The sequence below is a fragment of the Spermophilus citellus genome (genome assembly GCF_964194105.1).
Source record: "Spermophilus citellus genome assembly, chromosome: 9".
Classification (NCBI taxonomy): domain Eukaryota; kingdom Metazoa; phylum Chordata; class Mammalia; order Rodentia; family Sciuridae; genus Spermophilus; species Spermophilus citellus.
In genome coordinates, this window is record NC_138191.1 from 85,923,620 (window position 1) to 85,943,294 (window position 19,675).

Consider the following 19,675-nt stretch of genomic DNA (forward strand, 5'->3'; position numbering starts at 1 on the left):
TCATTGTATTAGCCTTAAGACCAAGAATTTGACTAACTGGAAGGACCCATTGCGGTCCAGTCAGATCTCAGGGAGCATTCTCAGTGCTGTATTGAGCTAAGTAGCCTCAGGGGAACAATCAGGCTCAGGAACCCCCGTAAATAGCTCTGCTTTGAACATAACTACCTTGGCTATTATCTCCGAAGTACTAATCCCAGTGCCTCCTTCTTCTAATAGTCTTTATAATGCCACTCATTTTAAGGCCTCTCCTTACTGTACCCCTAATCTTGGTTTCCCCCCAACATTTACGCCTTGTCAGGATCATTCTTGGGAGAAACGTCAAGTTGCTAAAGGTTTCTCCCTTTCCCCCTCTCTTAAGAGGTATGTTTATAACTTTAACAACAGTGCCAACTCCTCTCTTTCCAGGAATTTAAGCCTCTGTATGATCTCCTCCAAGGAGACCCTTCCCCCAGCTCAGTCAGGAATCCCACACCTGAGGCTCTACAATCATTAAGACTGATAGAGAAGGCCCTACAAGAGAATCCCACACCTGAGGCTCTACAATCATTAAGACTGATAGAGAAGGCCCTACAAGATATGCAGGTTACCCAGATAAACTATTCTATACCCCTATCATTTATAATCCTGCCATCAAAATTAACTCCTACTACAGTGTTTTGACAAATAGGTCCCATCTATTGGGTCCATTTACCTGCTTCTAACTCTCGGGTAATAACTCCCTTTTATGAACTGGTGATGAATCTGATCTGGAAGGCCAAATATTTGGGTGATGCACTGTTTGGAAAAACTTTTGACATTCTCATTCAACCTTATACCCAGGATATGATTTTAAAGTTACAACAAGAACATGATTTTTGGTGTCTCTTCCCTTGTAATTTCAAAGGTCAAATTGATAATCACTCTCCCCGACATAAACTTCTAGAAGACCTTAAAAAATGTCCTATTATTTCTCCTAAAATTATTAAAGGGGAATCTATCCCGGGAGCTCAGACTGTTTATACAGACGGAGCAAGAGGGGGGTTTGCTGTTGTTTTTGATGAATCTCAAGTAATTCGACACCCTGTTCCTAGACTGTCTGCCCAAATATCAGAAGTTGAGGCTCTAATTATGGCCCTTAAACTATACAATTCCATCCCACTTAATGTGTATACTGATAGTCTCTATGTTGCTAATTTAGCCTCAGTTATTGAAGCAGCCCCTTATATTGGCAGACAATTTACTATCATGGAACAATTACAAACGGATCAGCTCTTTAGCTCCATGCTAAATTCCATCTAAATGCACAATCCTTACGCTTCCGTACGGGGTGCTCACGTGATCAGACTCTACAAATTGTTTTCTTATGCCCAGTGTGTGCTCCATTCATTCATTCCCCTAGTCTAAGTGTTAATCCTAGAGGCTTACACACCAATGATGTCTGGCAAACTGATGTTACCCACTTCTGGCAAACAATAGAGGGAGAATCAGATATTACTATTCAGTTTACTTCCAATGGAAAACAGCAGCCAGATTGGACTTAAGGATATCTCTGGGGGCTGGGTGTTTGCACCCCCGGACAGTACAATCCTGGCCTGCTTTTTCGGCTTAAATTGACCACAGAACAGCCTACTGGAAGTTTAATAGGACCCAATCAGGTGCTCGGAGATCAAAAGGCCCCATCTGGACCCAAACAGCCCATAGCCCCAGCAGTAATATTTTCCCCCAGCGGTCAAACAATAACTGTGGGCTATCAAACCTTTGATTGTGCCCCTGGGCCCATACACCCTGGAACTGGAGATCGTCTTTTTGATTTGGTCCAAGGAGCCTTTTTCGCTCTCAATGCCACTAGTCCTAACAGGACCCAAGATTGCTGGCTATGCTTGACCTCCAGGCCGCCCTATTATGAAGGGGTAGCAATACTGTCTAAATTATCCTCTAATACCACTGTAGATCCTAAATGTTATTCTCTACCCAGCTATAAGATTTAACAGCCATGGCCAAGTCAATTACTGCTTTGGAAAAGTCCCTCACCTCCCTCTCAGAAGTTGTGTTACAAAATAGGAGGGGACTAGATTTATTATTCCTAAGGGAAGGAGGACTATGTGTAGCCTTAAAGGAACAGTGTTGTTTTTATGCAGATCATACTGGGGTAATCCGTGAAACTATGGAAAAGGTCACGGAAAGATTGGCTAAAAGACAAAAGGAGTTTGAAGCACAACAAGGATGGTTTGAACAGTGGTTTAAAAAAAAAAAAAAAAAAAACACCCCATGGTTAACTCCTTTGATATCCACTGTAATGGGACCGCTTTTCGGTCTCCTCCTTATAGCTGCTGTAGGCCCCTGCCTAGGTAAGAGAATGACACAATTTATTAAAGACCAAATTAACATTCTGACTTCTAAGCCAATACAGGTCCATTATCAACGCCTGCAAACCAACGATGATTTTGCTGAAGTTTGTCTCCGACCAATTCGAAGATGATTTTTCTACAATGATCCCTGCTTCATGCCTTCCTCCTTTTGCCCCCTTTTTCTTCTTTATTTTTACTCTATGCCTTGTTGAACCGGAACCAATTAAAGACCCAATAATGACTGGCTGAATAGATACCACTGAACGCCTTGGCAACAACAAGCTGATCTTGTAGTACCCAGAGACGGGCAACTTTCACGCTTGCACTGCAACCTAAGACAGGGGAATGGGGCCTCCCCAAAGACGGGTAAGCAGTGTAGGGGCAGTGAACGACCTAAGACAGGGGCTACTTGATTCCCTTTGACGTGCAACAAACAAAAGGGGGGGAACTGCTGGCACGGATTCCCCCCGGCCCCCAGGGCTTGGATCCAGCCCTGATTTTTGTGCATGTCAAAGAGGTCAGCTCACAAGACCTTGAAGGAGCTCACAAGGCCTTGAAAGATTTGTGGTGTCTGTTTTCATATTCAGCCAATTACGGTCATGTGGGAACGTCCTGACCTGTTTGGGTCTGATAAGGTTCCTGGTTGAAGGCTTAGTATGAGTAACGGCAATTCACCTCAAGTCTGGCTTGCACAGATTACCCGTGCCTTTCTTTTAGGGTGTTACCAACTTGTTTGTCGTTATATTTCTATACAGCCACAGTTCAGCCTCAGCTATCCCCCTTCGTCCACCATCGTCACGATACAGGATGCGAGGCAAGGCACTGCACTTGAGTGATCCTTGAAGTGGACCTCAAGGAGAGCATGTCCTATTGCATGCGGGTTAGACGCGTCCACGCCCCGTCCCACGAGAAAAGCGTCGGCTGATATGGTCTCAGATCTGGGGAAGGGCCCTCCTTGGGGCTGAGCCATACTATGCAGCCACTTATGCACAGTGGGATAGGACCTCTACTCTCGCCTGTATTGTTTTTAGAAAACAAAAGGGGGAACTGTAGTGAGCCGTTTCTGCGGACTGCGGTCGCCATTACAAGATGGCGCTGGCTCGACTGTGGTTTGTGACAAACAACTCCTTAATTGGGAGAGTTGGTGCGTGGTTTTCTAACACCCTATGAGAAAGCTCCACGTGGCAGCTTCGCATTGGGGCTTGAGATGCTTTATTAAGGCTGGTAGGAGCATTCGGAAAGGAAGATGAAGAAGAGAGTAGAGTGGAAGAGATCTCGAGAACCTGAATAAACGACTGGAAGAAGATTCCCGGTGTTGCGTCTTCCTTGCGGGCAAGGGGGTCGCGACAGCAGGGTATAGAAAAGACTAATATTTGCCAATCAAAAACCACCACCCTCTTTTCTTAGGAATATTTTAGTTGACACACAGCCTCCTACAATAAAAGACTACATTTCCCAGATTCCCTTCAGGTAGGTGTAGTCATGAGATTAAATTCTGACCAATGGGACATGTGAATGTGTGTGTGTGTGTGTGTGTGTGTGTAAGAAGAGTTCAACTTTCAGGCTGTTTCTTAAGAGGAGGCACCCATCAGTTGTGCCTTCACATTGGCTAGGAAAAAAACTGCACTGGTTGGCCCTCTTGATAAAGAAAGTAACATCCAGGATCAAAAAGCAGCAAGAGAGAAGCCACTTGGAAGCCTTGCTACTTCATAGGGTTGAGCATCTGTCCCAGATGAGCAAACAAGCTTTCATCTGGTTTACGCTACAGTTCTAATGGCTTTTGTTACATGTACAAAAACCCATAGTATCATAAACACAGTGTGGAGAGGGGATGGAAATAAGCAAAAGGTGACTCGGTTACAATATGTCCCTGGCCTATAGTAGGGTCTCATAATGATTTGCAGAATTAAACTGTAGGACTCCAGGCAATCAACCCAAATTTGGAATACTGAAGTCAGTTCCAAAAACAAGAGGGACACAGGCCAGCTGGAGGCTGACCATAAGAAGAATGACTGGGGTAATGAAAGGTTAAAAAAAAACATCTCAAGAGGAAAGACTGGAAGAGCTAGAAGGAGAAAGGTAAGCCAGAATGACAAGATAACATTTCAAGTAACTCAAGGATGGTAAGTTGAACAGGGCTCCTCTCCTTGCACTCACATCTCCTCACCTGTAAAATAAATAGGTAAAAGCAGAAAAATCCCTTTTAGCTGTACCATGCAGGATCCACAGATTCAGAGGAACCTATGTTATGCCCAAGGCCCAAACTACAACTCATGTAGATATTTCACTAAATAAAAGTGAAGATTTCCACTGAACATCAAAAGACAATTTTTCTGGTGTAGTCATAGAATGGCTGTCTTCCAAAGTCCAGAGCTGCCTCACTGAGGGGTTCAAGGGGCTAGAACCTGGATACAGGTTCCTAGAGACAGAGCTGAGACTTAGAAGAACCATGAGTTAAAATAGTTCCTTAGAGGCTCAGATCCTTCTTACAGACTAGTCAGAAAAATGGGCTTTGTAATAGACAATCCTGGATTAGAAGATTAGAATCTTGCTCTGCACTTACCCAGATGCATGATCCTAACCAAGCTCTTCACCCTTTTTTATTTTCTTCCATTTTTCTTTTAAAGCCTGAGCTTTTTCATTTTAAACATGATGATAGTAAAACATAACCTGAAGATACTTTATCTAAAAAGATAATACATGTAAAGAACACAGCACAGTGCTGGGCTCATAGCTACATATAGTTGCTGAGAGCCATAGCCGAGTCGGAATGACACATGGCATTTTTTGCCAGAACGGAGTGGTTGAGAGGTGATGCCAGCAAGCCATTGAGATGATGATGGTTATGTTAAGCTGTGTATTCAATTGTATATTAGACCCCTGCTATCCGCCTCAGGCGCTGGCTACTTTGGAGTTCTTGCGCGTTGGTTGGGGAAGTGCCAGAGAAGGGATTTCCGGTCGGTGTGTGGTGTGTCCCGGGGAAAGGCCACGTCCGTGGCGTTCTGGGGAGTTCGGAAATAAAGTTTGTTCCTGCTTGAGTGGCTCGTGATTTGTGCCCAGCCAGACTGCAACATATAGTATTCATCATTGCCTAATTGCCTTTATAAATAGAAGAAGAAAAGAGAAATACGTGATAAGCTCAGAAGATGTTAGTCACCCTGGTGGAAGCACCAGCAGGTAGAGGGCTGGAATTTATGGACTGGACAAGTAGTTGCACAGCCAAAATAAGTGAGGGCCTGCCACATAAATGCTGTGCTTTAAGTGCAGGCAGAATCAAAAGCCACACAAAGGGTGGGAGATAAAGGAGAGCTGGCAGCTGCAGGCTTCTCAGAAACTGTGAAACGGCTCTCATCCAGACGCCAGTCACTCACCTAGAATTTACTGATAATCTACAGACCATTACAAAACAAGAAAAGTGCCATGATAAAGAAAATACAGAGTATAAGCAGAGCCAGAGAAGCAGCACCCAGACACAGACTGAGAGGATTAGCGTTTCCAGGGGAAACACCTAACTCCAGACCTGCACTGTGAAGGCAGAAGCATCTGGGGATTAAGAGTAGAAAGAGCTCAAGTTGATGAACTTTAAAATGCTCACATTCTGGGTGACTACAAAGACGTCTATGTCCTTGCAACTCTAAGGTTCTAAAATTTTGCCTTCAGATGGAAAACCAAAATAAATTCCCTACACATTGAGGTTAAGATCCTATTCTTTTCTTTCAAGAATGATGGTAAGTGCGTATGTAGTTATAAAGTCATTATGAAGATTCCTTGTGATTTTGGAATTGTTCGGTTTCTTGATTGCAGTGGTGCCTTTCAGAATCCTCAGAGGTGATAAAATAGGTATCACAGACACACACTTGAAGAAGTAAAACTAGGGGAATTGGAGGAGGAATGAATCAATGTGAATATCCTGGATGTGATATTATACTACAGTTTTGCAAAACAGTACCACCAGGAGAAATGAGCAATTGTTCACAACTATAAGTGAATCTATAATTATTTTTTAAAAATCTCAGTTATAAAAGTAGCTTTAGGGGGCTGGGGATGTGGCTCAAGCGGTAGCGCGCTCGCCTGGCATGCATGCGGCCGGGTTCGATCCTCAGCACATACCAACAAAGATGTTGTGTCCACCGATAACTAAAAAATAAATATTAAAATTCTCTCTCTCTCTCTCTCTCTCTCTCTCTCTCTCTCTCCCTCCCTCCCTCTCTCACTCTATCTTTAAAAAAAATAAATAAAAGTACTTTAGGAAAAAATATAGTTACATAAAATTGTAATTGTGAAATACAAATTCACTGTTGAAAATTTAACAAAACACCTATTATTCTTGTTCTTTCTTTCTTTCTTTCTTTCTTTGAACCCAGGGTCTTGCACATAGTAGGGAAGCATTCTACCACTAAGCTACATCCTCAATACTAAAAAAATTTTTAATTACTGGTAGTCTACTACCTAAAGACTCTTCTGTAATATTTTGATCTAGTTGCTTCATTTTGGACTGGTATGTACCTTTACAATGATTTTCATGTGTGTATGTATCTGTTGTTTGATTTAATGTACATAACTTGTTTCTTATTTATCCCACTAAGTTTATATTTTGAAGATATTCCCATTGTATTATATTTTAATATTTATTCTTGAGTTTCAGGTGGACACAATATCTTTATTTTACATTTATGTGGTGCTGAGGATTGAACCCAGTGCTTTATGCATGGTAGGTGAGCATTCTACCATCGAGCCACAACCCCAGCCCTCCTTAAATTATTTTTAACAGCCATTTAAAAAATAATAGTGCAGCAGCACATCATAATTTTCTGAACCAAACTATTTGAGGACATTTTAGACTGCTCTAAAATTTTTCCTATGAGAAATAATTCTGGAATAAATTAAATCTAACTGGTTGCCGGCATTTCTGAAATGAAAGAACAAGTCCTAATTCAAAATGTTAAGAGTTAGAACAGATTTTTAAAATCATCTGACAGAATGCTTCCTCTAAAACAAACAAACGTAGACCTACACATAATTCATCTTAGAGTTATAGAAACTAAATGCCTATTCTCACTCTAGGAAGTAAAGACAATGAACGATTTCAAAAGTTCTCTATTTAGAAAGAAAAAAAAAAGCATAAGCAATCTTTCTGTAGGTCATTTTTGACCTTGTAGAATCTACTAGAGAAGACATGAATAAAGGAAATAATAGAGGGGAAAAATTTGAAGACTTTGAAACATGATAGTCATGGTTCATATTCCCATGTTCCATAACCTTGGGAAAGCAATTAACTATTCTAATTTTATTTCTTCATCCATAAACATACAGTTCTCCATACAAGGCCCTCGATAAATATGTGTCATCTGAATGAATGAAGTGCCAACACATATGAACTTACTGAACTGCTTGCTGTTACACATTCTGTTCTTCTCAGCCTCTAGCCTGAGCTGTCCTCCTTCATCCCATCTTGCCTACGCTGCAAGGCCAGGGCTGGTGTCCCACTTCCCTTCATCAACCTACTTCCTTCCTGCCCATTGTATTTGCCTGGTACTTTAGTTACATACATGTGAGCAAAGGAACTACTTGGGGGGGGGGGCAGTTTTGTTCCTTTTTCATCTTTGAGGAGGAATTTGCTAACCATGCTGACTCCACGAGAAGGGCTCCTCACACCCCCTGCTCTGGCTTCAGTTATAGGGTGACATGAAGTATATAAAGAGCACCTATACGACAACTGGATTCCTTCCTCCTGGAGTTTGGGATTCAGAAATAGAGAAGATCAATGAGGATTTGTTGCTTGAGATAGTCACACGTGAACTTGGGACCTTTGAGGAAGCCGTGTACACAGAGAAGACAGGAAAGCTGGTCAGCAGAGAGAGGACAAAGAGCAAAACAAATGTGCAGGGAAGGGAAAACAAGAACCATGAAGCACTGGAGAGAGACGGCAGCCCAGGAGACTCCAAGGCTGGGCTTCCAGGTTCACGTGAGGCCGGGTCTTGCCTTCTTTCCCAGGACCCAGAATTTACTCTGAGACTTTATAACAATGCCTTTGGTTTTAAGGAAGATATTTGAAAAACAGGCTATTTCTTACAACCAAAGGTATTTTATTACAACATGCTCTTTCCTCCATTTCTTTATCATTCTATTTCTTCCTCTAAAAACACTCTTTCCAACTTTATGCGATTGCTGAAATCCTCTTTGGCCTTCAAGACCAGGCTCAAGTAATCTAAGCCGGAAGGTCTGTCTCTGCCTTCTCAGAACTCCCTCACAGAGCATCACATCTTGGCACAAGTATGTTAGCTGTTCCTCTCTTTGCTAATGTTTTTTGAGAAAAGCAACCTAGTACTAATCAAATTTGAAAACTCTGAACTAGAAAATACATATCATCCCCAGATTCCATAGCAGGAGTAGCACAAATAACAAAAAAAAAACTGAAATCTCATTTTAAAATTTTTTGCTATGAAAACAACTGAAATTTCCTTGAGTAGACATTGTACTAAACACTCTAAGCTTGTCAACTTTTGAACCATCAAAAATCCTATGACAGGGCTGAGGCTGTAGCTCAGGGGCCCAGCACTTGCCTTGTACATGGGAGGCACTGGGTTGGATCCTCAGCACCACATTAAAAAATACACAAATAAAATAAAGGCATGCTGTCCATCTACAAATACAAAAAAAAATTAAATCATATAACAGAGTGAGGGTTGTGGCTCAGTGGTAGAGCACTCGCCTAGCATGTGTGAGGCCCTGGGTTTGATCCTCAGCACCGCATAAAAATAAATAAAATAAAGATATTGTGTCCAACTACAACTAAAAAATAATTTTAAAAAAGAAAAATCATATGACAGAGACGTTTTTAACCCTATCCTAAAATGAATCACATAAATTTAGAAGTGTCTGACTGGGGGTGTACCTGGGTGGTAGCACTTGCTTAGCATGTTTGAGGCCCTGTGTTTCATGTCCCATCCATGGACTATGTGTGGACCAAACCAGCATTGCAGCTAGTGAATAGAAAAATCTTGTATCTGGGAACTTCCAGTGGCAATCTTGCTGGTAAGATCGCCCAGATACATGTGAATTTCTATTCAGCTCTGCCAGGTTCCACACAGCTCTGGAAATGGGGTGACCTGCTATTTAGCCACACAGCCTTTCAGAGATTGGTGGGGCCTACCAAGATGCAAGTCAACCTGTCGACTGCAAGACATCATGAAGCAAGACTCCACCCCTGAAACCTTATCCCTGCCTTTGATGCTCTCCCTTCAATAAACCATCAGAGAGGTTTTTCAACTGTTCAACTCCAGCTCCTGTGTGGGCTGGATGTATCAAGCACTCTGCATTTGAAACTATTTTTCTGACTTTGCCTTTCTTTTCTTCGCTATTTCAGACTTTATTTTTTCAGGTGTCTTATCTCTTCCTGAGCAGGAAAAATTATCCTAGCGAGGTTCTGGCCGCCTCGCAATAGTTCCGTCCCCAGCACCAAAAATATATTTATATAAAATAAAAACAGAAGCATCAAAGCCAGACTTCAAGCCCAGGTAACACAGAGTCACATCTGAATTCTTAACCACAATAGTGTCTTCTAAGCTCCTTTAGGACAGATACTTTGGCTTTGTTTTTCCTTTTTTATTTCCCATAGCAGTGAACTTGGGCTTCTCTTTTTATCAGTGTTTGCTGAATGAATAAAAGTTTGAATGGATCCCATGGAAACTAAGACCCAAGCTTGAACCAAATACCTCAGCTGCCTGCAGGTGATAATTCAGCCAAAGACAGACATTTTAAAATTTAGGCCTGTTCCATACCAGCTCCCTGAGAAGCAAAGGGGCTTCTTGCAGCTTGCAAGAAACTCCTTTTGGGTGTGGTTTAATTTGTGGTACCAACCCATACCTTGAGCTTGATGGATCCATGAACATACCACCTTCACCAGATTTGCAATCTTCAACTCATAATCAGTGTATTCCCTCTATCAGGGATTCTCAACCTCAGTGCTGCTAACATTTTGGGCCAGATTATTCCTTGTTATAGGGAGCTATACTATGCTTTATAGGATGTTTGGCAACACACTAGCCTCTATCCCAGAGATGCCAGTAACTCCTCCCACTAATGTAACAATCAAAAATCAGACATTGCCAACTGTTCCCAGAAGGAGCAAAAATAGCCCCTTCATTGATAACTACTGCCTTACATGACCTAGGTTCTATAGAAACACTAGAAGAATTTTTTTTAAAGGAAAACAAGCTTAGTCCCACTTAGAACATACATGCCAATTTCCTTTCATCCTTGGAAAGTTTCTGACTTTATCCTCCACCCTCAAAATTATCTTTAAACTGAGATATACTGATCATGCCATAATGTAACAAGCATTATTACTCAGAAACTAAGTCAACTGCTTATTGGCTGCTTCACCCCAAGCATCCTGCACAGTTAAGAGGACTCACTACGTTTGTGCACTGCCTTCATGCTCAGGAAGAACACCAGGATGAATATGACAAAGAAAAGGTTCAGAGCCTTGTAAAAGGAAGACAGCAAAAAGAACCTGAAGAAACCTCAGGATAATTAAATGTCCTCAACACTGCCCTACTTCACTCCAACCTCTTGATACAGCCAATACTTGTCGAGCATCTGCCACAGGGTAGAGAATGCACTAGATCTCGTTCCATTAAATCTTCCTAACAATTTCATAACAGAGGCATTTTTTTAATAAAGGGAAAAACAGAAGTTCCGTAGGGTAAAATGTCTTGCCCAGGGTCACAAAGCTAGGAAGCAATATCCAAACTTAAATCTGGAACTACCACTGACTCCAATTTCAGGACTCCTCTCCACTGCTGTATTGAAATATTCCATAAGAAAGTTAGTAGCCACAATTAATGAAGAGACAAGATGGTAACAAGAGAAGTTTTCATTCATTACTTCCTGTTAGATAAGAGACAAAAGGACATACCAAATGTCAACAATGGTTTTCCATGGGAAAACAAGTTTGCCAGTTATTTTTATTGTATCTCTGTGTTTTTCTGCATTTTCTAAATTATTTTGCCTTGAATATGTATTATTTACCTAACAAAAGTAATTAAAATCTATTAACAAAAATAATTCATAGAAATATCAACATTTATTGACAGCTTCAAGTCAAGCGAACAATTATCATTTCTCACTTATGAAACTTGCATAGATTAAGAAGTCTGATAATACCCAGTTTTTGTTTTGTTTCCATACTGGGTATTGAACCCAGGGGTGCATTACCACTTAGTTATATCCCCAACCCTTTTTATTTTTTTATTTTGAAACAGGGTCTCCCTAAATTGCTGAAACTGGCCTTGAATTTACAATTCTTCTGCCTCAGCCTCCTGAGTCACTAGTATACAGATGTGTGCCACCATGCCTGGAGATAATACTCAGCTTTAAAAAAGATGTAAGAAAACAGGTAATCTCATATATTGTTAGAAATTTCAGTTGGTACCAGGTTCTTAGACAGCTGGTACCAAGTTCTACAGCAAGTTATACTATAATGTGAATTGCAAATGTTCTTCCTCTGAGCCATTCCTTACCTCAGAATGTTCCCCACAGGTAGACCACATACAACAATATACAAAATATATACTTGTGCATATTTCAAAATAGCTAGAAAGAGGATTCTGAATATTTGATATGCCAATTACACAATCTGATCATACATTGCATATATGTATTGAAACACACCATACCCTGTAAATAAGTAAATTATTATGTGTCAATTAAAAATAAATAAATACACATGTCCCAATATATTTACTAACAATACATAGAAGAATTAGGACAGTGGCATGGAAAGTAGTCATTAGAGAAAATAAGGTACATCTTTAGGTACTAATGTAGAAAGTTTTGCAAGATACAATGTTAAATAAAAAACTGTTATAGAAGAGCAGATGGAAAACAATTCCAGAACATACACATGTACATTATCTATGAATGCATGCATATGGATGTGTGTGTATACAAGAATCTGCTTTGTTCATGTGGTTGCATATGTTTGCATATGCATGGGAAAATTTCTAAATTAATGCAAAAATCATTAGAATATGAGTTACATTGGAGAGTAGGACTAGAAGCTGGGGAGAAAGGAAATGGGTTTTTACTTTCATTTTTATATCACTCTCTGAATTGTTTTAAGTTTTCTTTTCATGAACATATATCACTGCTATAAACTAAAGTGGGCTTTTGGGAGGATTTGGTTTTTAGGAGACAAAAGGCCTGGCTTTCATGCAGTGGCTTGAAAACAAAGCAAGACATGAAATAGAGCGATCATCTGTTACAACTGCAAATGCTCACAAAACAAGACAGTGTGTGACAGTCCCCAGCCTCTGTGTGCCAGTGAGAGGCATAATGGAGACGGTTCTCTCCTGGCACATTTGGAGACAAAGCCAGGCTCCTACCCTGGTAGGGGATTTTAATGGGTGGATTTTATGACCAGTAAATACAGTAATCCTGCTACACTTTTCAAGGGCAACCTAGCAGTAAACAACCAATTTTTCCTGTTCTATCCCTCCAGCTTGTCAGCTCCTAGAGCAGCTGATATATCTGAAACATACGGTGCCCAAGATCTCAACCTTCCTCCTTTGCAAGCTCCTGTCACACCCCAATATGTTAGAAGACCTGGGCTCCACTGCTGGCTTGGCTTCGCATAAACTCCTTGGGCCTCATAGAGCTTCTCCTTTCTAGAACATTTTGTTCATGCCAACTACTTCACTGGACCATTGTAAGATCTAAATATGACAGGGCATTGTTGGTGGAAGCTGATAAAGGGGAAGGCTAGGCATGTGTGGAGGCAGAGGATGAGAAAAGGCAGCTCTGTATCTTCCTTTCAATTTCACCGTGAACCTAAAACTGCTCTAAATACATAAAGTCTTACTGAGGAAAATTTTGACCAGATTATATTGTTACATTATGCTTACGTATGAATATGTAATGACAAATACTACAATTACGTATAACTATAATGCACCCATAAAAAATTTAAAAAATAAATAGGGGCTGGGGTTGTGGCTCAGTGGTAGAGCACTCGCCTAGCATGCAGAAGGCACTGGGTTCGATCCTCAGCACCACATAAATGTAAAATGAAGACATTGTGTCCACCTAAAAAAACTAAGAAATAAACATTTTTTAAAAAATTTAAAAATAAATAAACCAGTCAAACTAAAAAAAAAGTCTTGAAAATTAAAAAGTTGACCCTCAATGGTACATAGTACCATTGAGGTACATCTATGAAACCACCTCAAATTCTTTCTCAACCCTAGCATCCACAATGGTCCCTCAAAAACACAACTAGGACTTCATTTATTGTCATTTCCTCTTAATTTGCTAAACAGCAGTGACACTGATTACATTCTCCTTTCTGCCAAGCTTTGCACCTCCTCCAGGTCTTTGCACTTGCTGTGCCTAGTGCCGTCACATGCTATATAGTGATGTTTTAGTTAACAACAAACCCATCTATGATGGTGGTCCCATGAGATTATATCACCTCGTGACATTGTGGCAGTCTTAGTTTGTGTTAAGTACACCGTACGATATTTATACAACGATGAAATTGCCTAAGTATGCACTTCTCAGACAGTATCCCTGTTGTTAGGCAAAGCACAGCTGTAACTAAAATACACTGCACCCAGCTCTTCTTATCTGCTTTATTTTCAGTTTCTTCTGTGTTAGCTCAAAGCTTAGCTCCTCAGAAAGGGTTTTCCTGAGGTCCCTCATTAAAATAGTGCCCCTTCCCACCACTACCTAATTATTGTCCCCTCATTCCAGTGCCTCAGTAGCATTCAGTATACCATATAACCATTTACCTACAGTTATGGAAGCTCCTGAGTTCCAAGGTCTTCTCTGTGTCATCCTTTGCTATATCCCTGTGCTAGAACAGTGCCATCACACAGTAGGAAGTCAGAAGGCACTTAGGAAATGAATGAACAAAGACATATGGAGTGTAAAATGCTTTCCTATTCATTCTCACATTTCACCTTGCCTGAAAGACAGAGGCAGTATGATTCTTCTCATTGAAATAACCTGTCCAAGGTCACAGCTTGTAAATGACAAAGACAGAGCTTATATTTGAAGCTTCTAACTCATAATTCTCTGGTACCTTCTCTGCTTAATGGCGTCCGCAAATCTGGACTTGGGATGGTTGAAAATAGAGCAATTTATCTAGGCTTCAGCCATAGGAGAGAGGAAGAAAAAGTTCTGCTTTCCTGCAGAGGTGAGGAAGGAGAGACAGAGAGGGAAAAAAATGGTGAGCTACAATTTTGCACTCCCTGGATACAAATTAGTAACATTTTCTCCTTCATCTGAATGAAATACAGCTGCCTCTGGGATAGAGGCTTATGAAACCTCCCATCACCAAGTCACAGTGTGGAACACTTTGCTAATTGAAGCAGCAAGTGAAATTTTAGGTAGGTCAGATGCAATTACCCAAACTGGAAAGTAACACCCGTGTTCGCACCTACTGGGCCACATGCAGCAGTCAGGGAACTAAGTCACATGCATGCACACAACCCAAGACTTCAGTCATCCATACACCTTCCTGAGGCATGGGGCTCCAAGTCTCCCAAACGCGCCGACTCACTGACTGGGAAGCAGGGAGGAGACCCAGACCGGAAAAGGGAAGAGGAGAACAAAGAGGGGAGAGGGATGAGAAAGATGAAGATGAAGGGGAAGAGACAAAAGAGGAAGGAAGGGGAGAAGGGAGTGAAAGATGACAGAAGAGGGACAAACTAAGAGAAGAATGAGGGTGAGTAACTGTCACCCTGCTAAGATTTTTGCCGCAGTGCTCAAGTGACCCAATGCTGGTTGGTACAAGGCAGTCCTTGGGAATTTCTGGGGCCAGGGTTTTTCCCAGGTGTTTGTCTGTTTCCATAGAGATCAAAGATTCCTGCTTTCAGTAATCATCTTCCAAGTTCTCTGGTGCTTGATCTTTCTTCCTGCGCCTCCACCACCTAGCATAGAACCAGAAGAGCCTTGCAGTCCCCCAATAAGAATAGGCAAAGGGACAGACCGCCACCCTACACCATTCTGGCCTCAGCCCAGTGTCACAGAGCTGAGTTCTTTTGTTTCCACAGATTACCTTACTCATCCTCCAGGCTCCTGCCTCTTGCCCCATCCAAAGTACTCCCCTGGGCTTCTGCACAGCCTTGATGGGCAGCCTACCAAAAAACTGAAAGCCTGGTGAAACCCTGTGCCAAGCTCACAGCATACTCAGCCCTTGCACAAGCATATTCGCAGTGGGCCTGCAGCACAGAAAACAGTTGGTCACATTTTCCACTTTGGGCCAAGACCAGAAACTACTTCCTTTCCTGCTGCCATGCTGGCTAAATGTCTCTGACTCCCCCTAAACCTCACATCCCACATCCAGCCAGTTGTCAGTCCATTCATCTGAGCACTGCTTCCCAGGGCTGCCTCTATTTCCCCAGGCCCACTGGCACTACCCTGACTTGGGCCTTCTTGATCTCTCAGGTTATCGAATAAACTGCCGCTTGCCAGTTCTTCTAGATGCACGCTCTATCTTCCAGTGCTCCCTTTCCTTCCCTACTAAGTCCAAAATCCCTGGACCCAGCAGTCTGTGCTTGCCAGTGACTCCTCAAATAAATCTGATGCAGTCAAGACACAGGGTGTTAGTCATACTTCAAAAAGCTGAAGCTGTCTTCAGGATTCACATTCTGTTCCCTAGGGCTGCAGTATGACTTTTGTGGGCCCTAGGCAATTTTGCCTTTGTGGGCTCATTCTTCCATTAATAATAATAATAATAATAATAATAATAATAAGCAAAAAAGAAAAAGATAAGACATCTTTTGTGACTGCATTGGTATAAAAATGAATTCATTACTGTTATGCTCACTAATTTTATTTTGGTTTTCAAAAGAAATGAAAATTAAAACAAGTTTGTGGGCCCTAGATGCTATACCTAATGGACAAGACAACCCTCACTTCTACCCCAAATCATCATGGTTTCCCAGCGCCTACAGAATCAAGTGCAAGCTCCTCTATAGGCTGCCCCTGCCCTGAGCTCAGTCTGCTTTTCCCAGCACCATCTGCTATAGTGCTTTCCACCCATCTGGGCTTCAGCTTCAAGGCCTAAATGTAATTCTCCTGACACTTTATACGTGATGATGTCGCTATGCCTTGAGCCCTCAGCCCAAATCAGTTTTCCTCCCTTTTCCACTTACTGATATCTACCTCAAACATCACCTTCTATGGTGGCCTTCCACAGTCCTCCTGGTTAAATTATGGCTCTTTCTTCTGCATTCCCCAACACTTTTCATGTCTATTATTATACCATCTATTTACCCTGCCTTTTGCCAAGTAGCCAATTTTAATAGGCACGGCTTTCACAATATGGCATTCTAAAAATCAGGAAATGGCTTACACTGTATGCCAAACACACTTTCCAGCTACCAGGAAGAGTCCTAGCCTTCAAGACACCAATTATAATTTTCTGTGTAGTCAAACCTGATCCTGCCTAGAAGTCACTGATGGTGCCTCCTCAGTGGTGTTATTTGTATTATTAGTTAATATCACACACAGTTGAGTTTTGACTTAAATTTTACCCCCAATACTTTTTAGAATTATGCTCATGTGAAATACTGAAATAAGAAGGTATTTTGGATCTAGAGTATAACCTGTGACATGTAAGGTAAAGCAATTAAAGGCAGTAGAAATTGCCAGATCTCTTGGCACGTTATGAAATTTCCTAATCCTCTGGACCATGAAGGACTTACTCCTCTGACAATAAGCTCCTCTGTCAAAAGTTTCCAGATAAATTTCAGGAGTAGTTGTTTAATGTACAATAACTATAATTTATTTTTTTCCTAAACTTCAAATTTTGCAACAAGAAAACACACAATATAGGATTCTCTGATCTACCTCAAAAATTCAGCTTTTTCCAAAAAACTTCAAGACAGTAAACACAGATTATAAAAAGTAGTAAATCTTGCATGCACAAGCCTGGGTTCGATCCCTAGCACCAAAAAAAAAAAAAAAAAAAAAAAAAAAAAAAAAAAGGTAGTAAATCACTAGAAAGCTTATCAACAACTCTAGAGAGCCAAAGGTGACTTTTAACATAAACATAAACGTGAAAATGACCACCATTCAAACTTTGTAACCCTAATTAAGAAATATACAGAGCATAGATAAAAGTCATATAATGCCAGTTAGTTTTTAAAAAAAAAATCTGCATTCATTTTAAGTTCTTATTTTTATTTAAATATTTATTTTTTAGTTGTAGTTAGACAAAAAACTATTATTTCACTTTTTTTTTTTTTATGTGGTGCTGAGGATCGAACCCAGGGTCTCGCACGTGCAAGGTGAGTGCTCTATTGCTGAGCCACAACCCCAGCCCTTGAGTTCTTATTTTTCCCATTGGAAAAAAAAAAAGTTACATACAACAAATCACGTTTGGTGGGGGAGAGTCAGGAAAATTTTTTGCTAAGTTATTTATTTACTTTTCTGCATTTGGAAACTCTTTTGGCTCTGGGCTACATGCTATCATCTTTCTCTCCCCTCTGGTATTCTTGCACATTGAAAAAATGCTCACTACTGAATTAGTTCTAGTTTTTTGCCAGCCATTTCATTTCTTTAAGCCTGGCCTCATTTCTGTTAAAATCTGACTGTATACTTATTTTTAGTTTTGGATAGGCACATTTCATTATAAATGCCCTTTTCAAAAATTCAAAATCTGTTCATGCTTTCATTCATTCCACAAGTATTTATCAGGCTCCTAATAAATGCCAAGCAGTGACAAGAATACAAAGGCAAATAAGACAAAGCCTTGCTCTGAACTTTATTTACAGTCTAGAGGGAGAGACAGGCCAGGCAGCACATCACAACTGCATGTGATAAGAGCTGAGGGAGCAGCTGGGCGGCTGATAGGGCAGCCGGGCTGTTGAGGGGCAGGGAGGTGGATCACCACCGGCAGTCAGCAGGGGTAAAGGAATAGCAAGCCATGATCTCAAGAAGAGGAGAGAACCTGAGAAAATGGATATCCAGGTGGCTATGGGATAAGCGGGCTAAAGCAGGGGAACAGTGTGTGAAAAAAAGCACAGAAATGGAGGGGGTAGTATCTTTCTGTGAAGGAAAAACAAGAAGTTTTATTGGACTGGTTTTCAGAGGTTCCACAATGGGCTTCTGATGTCCACTTAAGAATGCCCTGGCCTTTATCCTGAGAGCAATGGGGATCCATTTTCCTTGGCAAGATATTGTTCCATAAATTTATAAAGCTGTACCAACTGCATTGTTCTCTCAGTGTCATATCAAGGTTTAATCAGCCTCAGTCAATGCTGCTCTCGCTCTTTCTCCTTCGTTTCCAGCATTTTTAAAATCCTTTATGTTATATTTAAATCAAGAAGACACATTTGTCATGTTACAGGAGATTTAAAATGAAAAACAACTGCACTCATTTCAGTTTTCCCGATCATTCCTATTTCTCCTTGCCACAGAAAAATTCACCACTGAATTTTTCATTTGCAATCTTAAAAGTATTTCTCTATGGTATTTTACTCAATATAGACCAGGTAGAGCCTATGTAATCTCAGGTAACTGGATTAACCTCTCTGTTACTTGGTGTACTCAACTATAGGGAGATAACTATCCCTACCTTATAATTTTGTTGTTGTTGTTATTGTTTTGAAGATCAGACCCAGAGGTGCTTTACCACTGAGCTATATCCCCAATACCTTTTATTTTTTAAGACAGGGTCTTGCTAAATTGCTGAGGCTGGCCTGGAACTTGTGATCCTCTTGCCTCAGCCTCCCCAGTCCCTGGGATTAGGGGCATGCAACACTGCCCCCAGCTTCCCTTAGTTAAAGAATTCTTATGAAAGTTAAATAAGATACCATATGTACAGTGCTTAGCATGATGCTTGGATTATATTCATTAAATTTTAGCTATTTTTATTTTAAAGCATTAATGAACAAAGTACAAATACATTCATAAATAAACTTTGAATTTCCATTTTATTACAATTTTAATGGTATACATAAATTCATATTTGTGAAATATATACACTTATACACATGTACATTATGTGTTGAAAGTCCTTTCAGAAACTTTCAATAAGGGTTATCTTTGAGGCAAAGGTATAAACATCAGAGAGGGTACTTAAAGTAAAGAAGGTACTTAACTGTTTCTTACTGCTTTCTGTAATCTTTAATACTTTTTTAGCAAAGAGCATGAAAACCATTTATAATAAAAAATAATGAAAGGTCCTATTTATGCAAAATTGAAAATATAAATTATTCTCAAAGCTTAGCATGATTATATAGAAATGGCATGTAGAAAAATCAAGTAAAGAATCAGTAGGTTTGATTAACCTGGAAAAGAGGAGACTTGGACAAAGAGGAGAAACAATATCTGTT

At 40.6% G+C, this 19,675-nt stretch overlaps 1 protein-coding gene across 7 annotated transcripts in view; it reads right to left on the minus strand.

The window, feature by feature from the left end:
* DNAJC6 (DnaJ heat shock protein family (Hsp40) member C6) overlaps window positions 1–19,675 on the minus strand; it is a 179,112-nt gene that overhangs the window by 92,464 nt on the left and 66,973 nt on the right. The gene's annotated exons all lie outside the window — the stretch shown is intronic.